This window comes from Grus americana, chromosome Z, assembly GCF_028858705.1.
Source record: "Grus americana isolate bGruAme1 chromosome Z, bGruAme1.mat, whole genome shotgun sequence".
Lineage (NCBI taxonomy): Eukaryota > Metazoa > Chordata > Aves > Gruiformes > Gruidae > Grus > Grus americana.
This window is the reverse complement of record NC_072891.1, coordinates 20560825-20568979: the sequence shown is the minus strand read 5'-3', so window position 1 is coordinate 20568979 and position 8155 is coordinate 20560825.

The following is an 8155-nucleotide window of genomic DNA, read 5'->3' as shown; positions in this document are numbered from 1 at the left end:
TGGAAATTCACCCCTCCCTTTTCAAACCAGAAAAACAGGCACGATGCCAGGAATGACAGGCTACGAGCGTGTTTCTGAAGGGGGAATTCACCTGCCAAATCATGAGGTCCCTGAGGACTGCACGACCTTCCACACCGTCTCTTCCAGAATACACTCTGAAACAGCTTCTGCCTGTGTTGCAGCCTGGAAAGATTAGAAACCATGACCGATTCCCATGGTCCTTCCCTGGACTTTCCCCATTAATGGTACTTGAGCCTAGTCTGTGTCCTGCATAATAATTCTCTATGCACATACAGAGAGGCCTACTGTGTAGCTACGCTACCCAGAGCCTCTCTTAGCACAGACTGAAAAGGTCCAGAAACCCCTCTGGCAGCTTTCTACACTACACTGACTTCAATCTATTCAGAGCTGATATAAGACATGATCTAGATGAATTAGCTGATGAAAAAACTGGGAAGGCAGACTTCCTGCAACCAGTAATTATTTAACCACAAACCTTAGATTAATGTTTCTATTTTATTTATCTGTACTTCCTAGGCTTGGAACAGAATTGTTTCACTGGACATGTAGTAATCTGGCTGCTGAGAACACTCCTTAAAATAATCTCACCTAGGTATAACTTGAGAGTGGGCCACAAAACGTATAGTGGAAAGCAGCAGTTTTTCTTCTTTCTGACATTACAATACAAAGGTGAAGTACAGCACCATCCTCATCACCCTTAACAGTAAACCATTTCAACGTCAACATAACTTCAACACAGCTTCACTCGTTTCACAACACTGTTAAGTGCATGGGAAGTTTGTGCTTTCCAGCCTTGTGATAGTATTGATTCATATATTTAGACTTTAAATCCTGTATGTTGTAGCAGAGGGCATGGAAGCCAAGTCACTGACACAAAGCACTACCAAAAATGTGGAATTAGTCTTTATAATGTAAAGCTTCTACAAGCTCACATAGCATGCAAACTTGGCACTCCTTCAAACCAGGAGAAAAACTACGGATAACATTGTTTTGCTTTTTTAACAATTCTTATTATCTTGGAATTGAGAACTATTTTGCTCTTCCTGTAAACTGGAGCAGTTGTTTGTTTTCTAAATTGTAACTGTCAGACATGGTTAGCATGGTTTTCATGAATGCAGAGCTGTAAAAGGCAGTAGAGAAGACTTGGAGTACTTTTTCAGAGCAGACTGGCTCTCCAGACAACACTTCCGCTTTTATGGCACAGTTGAAGCAGGACGAGGTAAGATGATAAACAGTGGCATCTAAGAGATCTCTGGGATCATCAAGAAGTGCAACCATCAAAGAAACCCCTTATGAAACATATTATTCTAGTGGTATCTTGTTCCATTATAGCCCCAAAAAAAGAAATCAGCATTCTTTGGAAATGTGCTGAATGTGAGGAAAATGAAACATTCCTCCCCATCTGCTGGAAATACTCTAAAGTAAATAAGGATGCTAAGTACTGGGCAGAAATACTGGAAGTAATTTTTTAAAATAACAAAAACGCAGACGCCAATGGAGGCCCCTAGTCGTCCTCCTAGGCTTAGCACTGGAAAGAAATTATGGTTTGGGAAACTAAATCTACAGATAGCTGCCAGATGGTTAATCATGGTTAGTGGAGAACACAAAGGGCTTTGCTTGATGATCGGGCTTAGCAAAATAACAGATGCCCCAAAAAACTGAACATTTTACAGATTCTGAAAAGTCTAGAGTCAGTGAATTTATACAGTCTGGCTCACAAATTCAAATCCTTCATTTAAATACGTATCAGATCCCACTTAAATGTTGACTGTTACCTGTGAAATACAGGCTGTGAGGAAAAGCCTTAACAAACTTGTATCTGAGGGGAACAGCGCAGCATTTGACTCTACTACTAGTTTACCACAACCAAGATGATAAAACTGTCAAATCTCATTCTTGCATTATTAGTTGCTGGGCTAGGAAACATTCCCCATACCTACATCAGACAACACAATATTTGGTATACCTACTGTAGTTACCTTAGGTCTTTAGATACTTTACAAAAGTAAGCAAGTACTATCATTGGCAAGAATTCCAAGATGTGACCTAGGAAATACAGCACACTAATAATAATTGGATAAATATGTTTGGTTTTCACAGGAGAGTGAGTTGTATACCCATTTTACAAATGTAATCAAAAACTGACAGAAACTGCAGAGGTTTTAGTGCAAGAAATAAAAACGACTGAAATGTTGAAATTTGGTGGGGTTTTAAAGCAATTTATTGCTTAAAACAACTTATTTTAAGCAATTTATAACATACTTTGTGTAAGGTAAATAATAAAAGATATTTTTTCTTTTTCTTGCAGAAGGTAAAAATTAGACATTACCCAAAATATGGTTGACAGAGTCACAGTGTGTTATCTCTTCAATAATCTTGTTACTTGCCTTTTCCTCCTTTTCACCTTGACAATTTGTGGCCCTTTTCAGACAACTTACTTTGCTGTTATTATCTCTAGTTCTTTTTTTAGCACTAGGGTTTGACTTGAATAGGAAGTGGATTTGCTGTGCTTCCTTTCCCTTCAAGCTGTGTGTATGTCAGTCAGTCAAGCAGCAAGCATCCTGTCCTTGTTTTCTTGTTTTTCCATTTCACTTCACCATTATATCTGAGCTTCATTTCGTAAAGGAAATGACACTAGTGTTGTCATCAATGTTTCAAAAATCAAGATATGTTTCAAAAATCAACAGTAACTGAAAAGATACACACTGTAAAAAATGTACTGTTAAAGGCTCAAAATGTAGAAGACCTCTGTTACCATGACTTTTCTTTATATTTTTTGTTAGATCACACTCACCTGGGTAGCCTGTTTTTGGAAAACTGAAGATTAAAACTGATCTTGTAAAAGACAATGGAAAAATTTAACTTCAGTGAGATCGGAATTTCCTTCTACTTCTTCTTTTATACATTAAGCTTTTCCAAGGAAACTTTGTTTTTCAGTCTTCATTTGTACATGGCCAACTTTCACAAAACATTATTTGGGCATTACATTTTTTGTGCACACAAGAGATGAAATTCCCTTGCAGAAAATTAATTCTGTCTGCCAAAGGGATGTCATTTTTTATCTGCATTTTAGACTCATTTGCAATAAATTAGTTCTAAAAAACTAGCACGTACAGATCAGCCTCATTTAACACACTGCATTAACAGTATAAAGTCTAACATAGGATAAGAAGATTGCTGCTGAAGTAAGGTTTTCTCTTACCAGATATAGTCTTTATATATCCTAGAACACTTTTTCTCCCCAGTTAACTTTTACAATATGGGGGGGGAGGATACTACTGAATCTTGGAATAACTTCACTTTTGTATAGCAGTATTTAAAAAGTTTCTGAATAGCTTAAGATACTTTCACAATGATCCCATATGTCTGTAGGTAACCCAAAACATCTTGCCTGTTATAGAATCATAGAATGGTTAGGGTTGGAAGGGACCTCAAAGATCATCTAGTTCCAACCCCCCTGCCATGGGCAGGGACACCCTCCTCTAGACCAGGTTGCCCAAAGACTCATCCAACCTGGTCTTAAACACTTCCAGGGATGGGGCCTCCACAACCTCTCTCAGCATAGTCTCCAGGAGGGTCTGCTCCATGATCTTGCCAGGCACAGAGGTGAGACTGACCGGCCTGTAGTTCCCTGGGTGCTCCTTTTTACCCCTCTTAAAAATGGGGGTTATGTTCCCCCTCTTCCAGTCAGCAGGAACTTTGCCAGACTGCCAGGACTTCTCAAATCTGATGGCAAGTGGCCTGGCCACTTCATCTGCCAGTTCCCTTAAGACCTGTGGATGCATCTCATCAGGTCCCGTGGACTTGTGCACCTTCAGGTTCCTTAGATATTCTCGATCCTGATCTTCTCCTACAGTGGGCGGTTCTGCATTCTCCCAGTCCCTGCCTTCTGCGACCTGGGCAGTGTGGCTCAAGGATTTGCCAGTGAAGACTGAGGCAAAGAAGTCGCTGAGTAATAATGAGTTATAATCCAAAATAAGTATTTTGTTCTTATTAATATCTGAGCACCAACCTGTCTTAAGAGCACAGTGACAGGTTTATTTCTACTCCTTCAGGAGTCTGAGTTTCTGCCTCCCTAAAGTAACTTCAGAAGGGGATACCAACTTCACTTTAAGTATGGGCTATAAACTCTAAAATCTTTTAACTGGTGTGTTAAGTTGTAAGTTAAAGATGAAATAAGATCATTCTTACAATAATTCGTATGCTTGAGTATTTTACTGTAAATCATTACAAATTCATGGTACTGATCACTTAGGTTCCTTATAAAGAAGAGGGGTTAGTAGAGGTCAGCAGAACCATGCAGAATTTGACAGTGGGATTTCAGTTCAACTGTTATTGAACTCAACAGCAAATTCCTATTGATTTAAATTAAATCAGAATTAGTATTAATATACATTCATACTTATGCTTAACTTCCTGATACTGGCTGAAGATTTAATTCCTCAGAGAACAACCTTACCCTACAGTGTGAAAAATAAAACACTTGTTAGCTTTGCTGGTCTAGAATTTTATCAGTAAGTTTCACTTCACAGTTCAAATAATATGATGAAAATCCAGCTATGGTTCCTCAATATATTCATGCCATCAAGATGACTTCACATTGGTACAAATGAGAACACTGAAAACATAATGGTCATGTTGACTTTGACTAGTTTTGAGGGGAAAAAAAAAAGACAATTGTAAGGTTATTACCAGCAGAACTTTTTCATCTAAGAGCCAGCATCCACAATATGAAAAGGCATTCAAAAATCAGTAATGCAGTAACTATTGGAGTATTATGTTAGGTTACATTCCTTTTCTCAAGAAAAGCGTAATTGATTAATGAGCAGGCAAAAAGTTGTTTCTTAAGCTGTCTGGAAAAGTACCTTCTGACAGCATAGCACATACTCACAAATGATATAAAAAAACCTATGTTAGTTACCACTTTAGAGCTATCAAGCTTACAGTGTGTGAGCCAATAAGCCTAATCTTGATCTGGATCCAGCTTTGGATAATTAACTTCTTCCTGCCTGCAAAATCCCCCTACAGAATCAGTTGGATATAATTTAAGGCTTCACATTATTAAACAATTGTAACATTCACTCTAGACACAGCTGAATTCAATCATCCGTAAAAGGGACTTCTTACACACAGAAATGAGACAGAACTTTCTGTCTTCAACCCAGACTTTTTTCTTTTTTTTTTTTTTAAAGGCTGTGGACAAAGAATTACTGCTTATAGAGAAAAGAACTATGTGAACATTGAGAATCGTCTCCTCTCATCCCTCAGATACAAGGGTCAGCAACTTGTCAAGGATTATATGTCAGATTGTATTTTTCTTTTCTAAGTCAGTGGTTGAACTTGCTGGAAGGAACTCAGCAGGAGCCAGGAACTGCTGCTTCCCAAGGGGCAAGAACCCATCACCATACAGTCAATAGCTCATCTGTATGTGAGGTACTAGTTTCTGGCTACCAGAAAGTCCCAACTCAGGCAGTGAGGGCAGTAGCTTGTTAATCACAGCTTCCTTTTCTTCCCTGTCTGTATCTGCTCCTAGTAGGTCCACCTGTGGCAAGGGTTCCCATAGATCACAGCCTGTGATACCAGCCCACATTACAAATTTGCATCCTGACACTGAGACATGCCCTGGATGACATTAAATAAAGTCAGATGCAAAAGTCAGGAGAAGGAAATGTAGTGGAGCAAGCAAGAAAAAAAATCAAAATTAAAAAACCAAAAAGCTCTAAAGGAAGACAGGGCAGGAAAAGGAGAGCCTCACACCTAAAACACTGCAGGACGGCACAGAGGCAGGAACTACCAGGTCATTGCTGAGAACCTTGAGCTACAAATAACTTGCAAAACAACTTTAGACCGTAACTTACATAACGTTTGAGGAGCTTTCCCAGGGGTAGAAGTGGTACACAAAGGCACTATAGGCCAGCTTTTTTCAAAATGAGATATGGAACACATCTTTACACTAAACATGTAACTGCTCCAAAGTAGATAGGTGCTTATTGTGAATGTATTGCTGTATTTTCAGGTGTTAATGGTCATCTGAGTCTCTAAAAAGTATGCATAGAATCATAGACTCATAGAGTGGTTTGGGTTGGAGGGGACCTCAAGGATTATCTAGTTCCAACCCCCCTGCTGTGGGCAGGGACACCCTCCACTAGACCACGTTGCCCAAAGCCCCATCCAACCTGGCCTTCAACACTTCCAGGGAGGGGGCATCCACAACCTCTCTGGGCAACCTGTTCCAGTGCCTCACCACCCTCACAGTAAAAAATTTCTTCCTAATATCTAATCTTAATCGACCCTCTTTCAACTTAAAGCCATTCCCCCTTGTCCTGTCACTCCATGCCCTTGTAAACAGTCCCTCTCCAGCTTCCCTGTGGGCCCGTTTAGGTACTGGAGGGCTGTTACAAGGTGTCCCTGGAGCCTTCTCTTCTCCAGGCTGAACAACCCCAACTCTCTCAGCCTGTCCTCACAGGAGAGGTGCTCCAGCCCTCCCATCATCCTCGTGGCCCTCCTCTGGACTCGCTCCAACAGCTCCATGTCTTTCTTGTACTGGGAACCCCAGAGCTGGACGCAGTATACTCCAGGTGGGGTCTCACGAGGGCAGAGTAGAGGGGCAGAATCACCTTGCTCGACCTGCTGGCCATGCTGCTTTTGATGCAGCCCAGGATACAGTTGGCTTTCTGGGCTGCAGGCACACATTGCCTACTCATGTTGAGCTTTTCATCCACCAACACCCTCAAGTCCTTCTCCTCGGGGCTGCTTTCAATCCATTTTCCGCCCAGCCTGCAGCTGTGCTTGGGATTGCCCAGCCCAGGGTGCAGGACCTTGTACCTGGACTTGTTAAACTTCATGCAGTTCATATGGGCCCATCTCTCAAGCCCATCAAGGTCCCTCTGGAAGGCATCCCTTCCCTCCAGCGTGTCAACCACACCACACAGCTTGGTGTCACTAGCAAATTTGCTGAGGGTGCGCTTGATCCCACTGTCCATGTTGCCGACAAAGATGTTAAACAGTGCCGGTCCCAGTACCGACCCTGAGGAACACCACTCGTCACTGATCTCCACTTTGGACATTGATCCATTGACCGCAACTCTTTGAGTGTGACCGTCCAGCCAAGTCCTTATCCATCGACTGGTCCATCTGTCAAATCTATGTCTCTCCAATTTAGAGACAAGGATGTTGTGTGGGATAGTGTCAAATGCCTTGCACAAGTCCAGGCAGATGATGTCTGTCACTCTTCCCTTGTCCACCAACGCTGTAACCCCATCACAGAATGCCACCACAGTTGTCAGCCATGATTTGCCCTTAGTGAAGCCATGTTGGCTGTCACCAATCACCTCCTGCATATTCTCAGTGACGCACAATTAAGCTTGTAATAAGGTATGCATAAATGTAACATTAAAAATAAAATCTAAAAAGACATGTTGAATATATTCCAGTAACCTTATAAATAGCAAGCATTGGACAGTACATGGCCTAATAGCCCAATCTTCAGTGATAAGCTAATGATTGCCATAGAGTTATAAAATAATTTAGGAAAAAATTTAGAAAGAAAGCTCTGAAGGCACTGTGGTCCAACTGTCCTCTCAAAGCTCGTATTCTCCACCATCAGCTCATGGGAGGACAATGCACTCAACACATCCAAAGATGAGATCACCCCACTTCACACTAACATTTTTCAAACATTTAATTTTAAAGAACCAGCACATACTATTGTTGTTAGTTGTTGACATGCGTGTAATATACAGTGTGAAGCTGCCAACAGGAACCTACCAGGAGACTGTCAACATAATCTGAGAAATAGTCATCAAATCCAATGTATTAAAAGTAACTTGTTAATGGCTCCTTTTGACTCAAGCTTATCAGGCAATTAATGAGTGACATAAGAATTTATAAGCATTTCTGAAATACATTTATTCACGTTGCTAAGGACTGCATATAAAATATTAGGATAGTGAAAATGTTAATGTCTCTTGTTCAACAAACTATCATTGGTGAATAAATTATTCGTTTAGTTCATATTAATTATCACAGACAGTCATATAATAAAATTTAAGTAATACTTTATGAACTATAACTTTGGAGCAAATACTAGCAAGCAGTTTCATAAAGGATCTATTCAGAAAAGGCAGTAAAACAG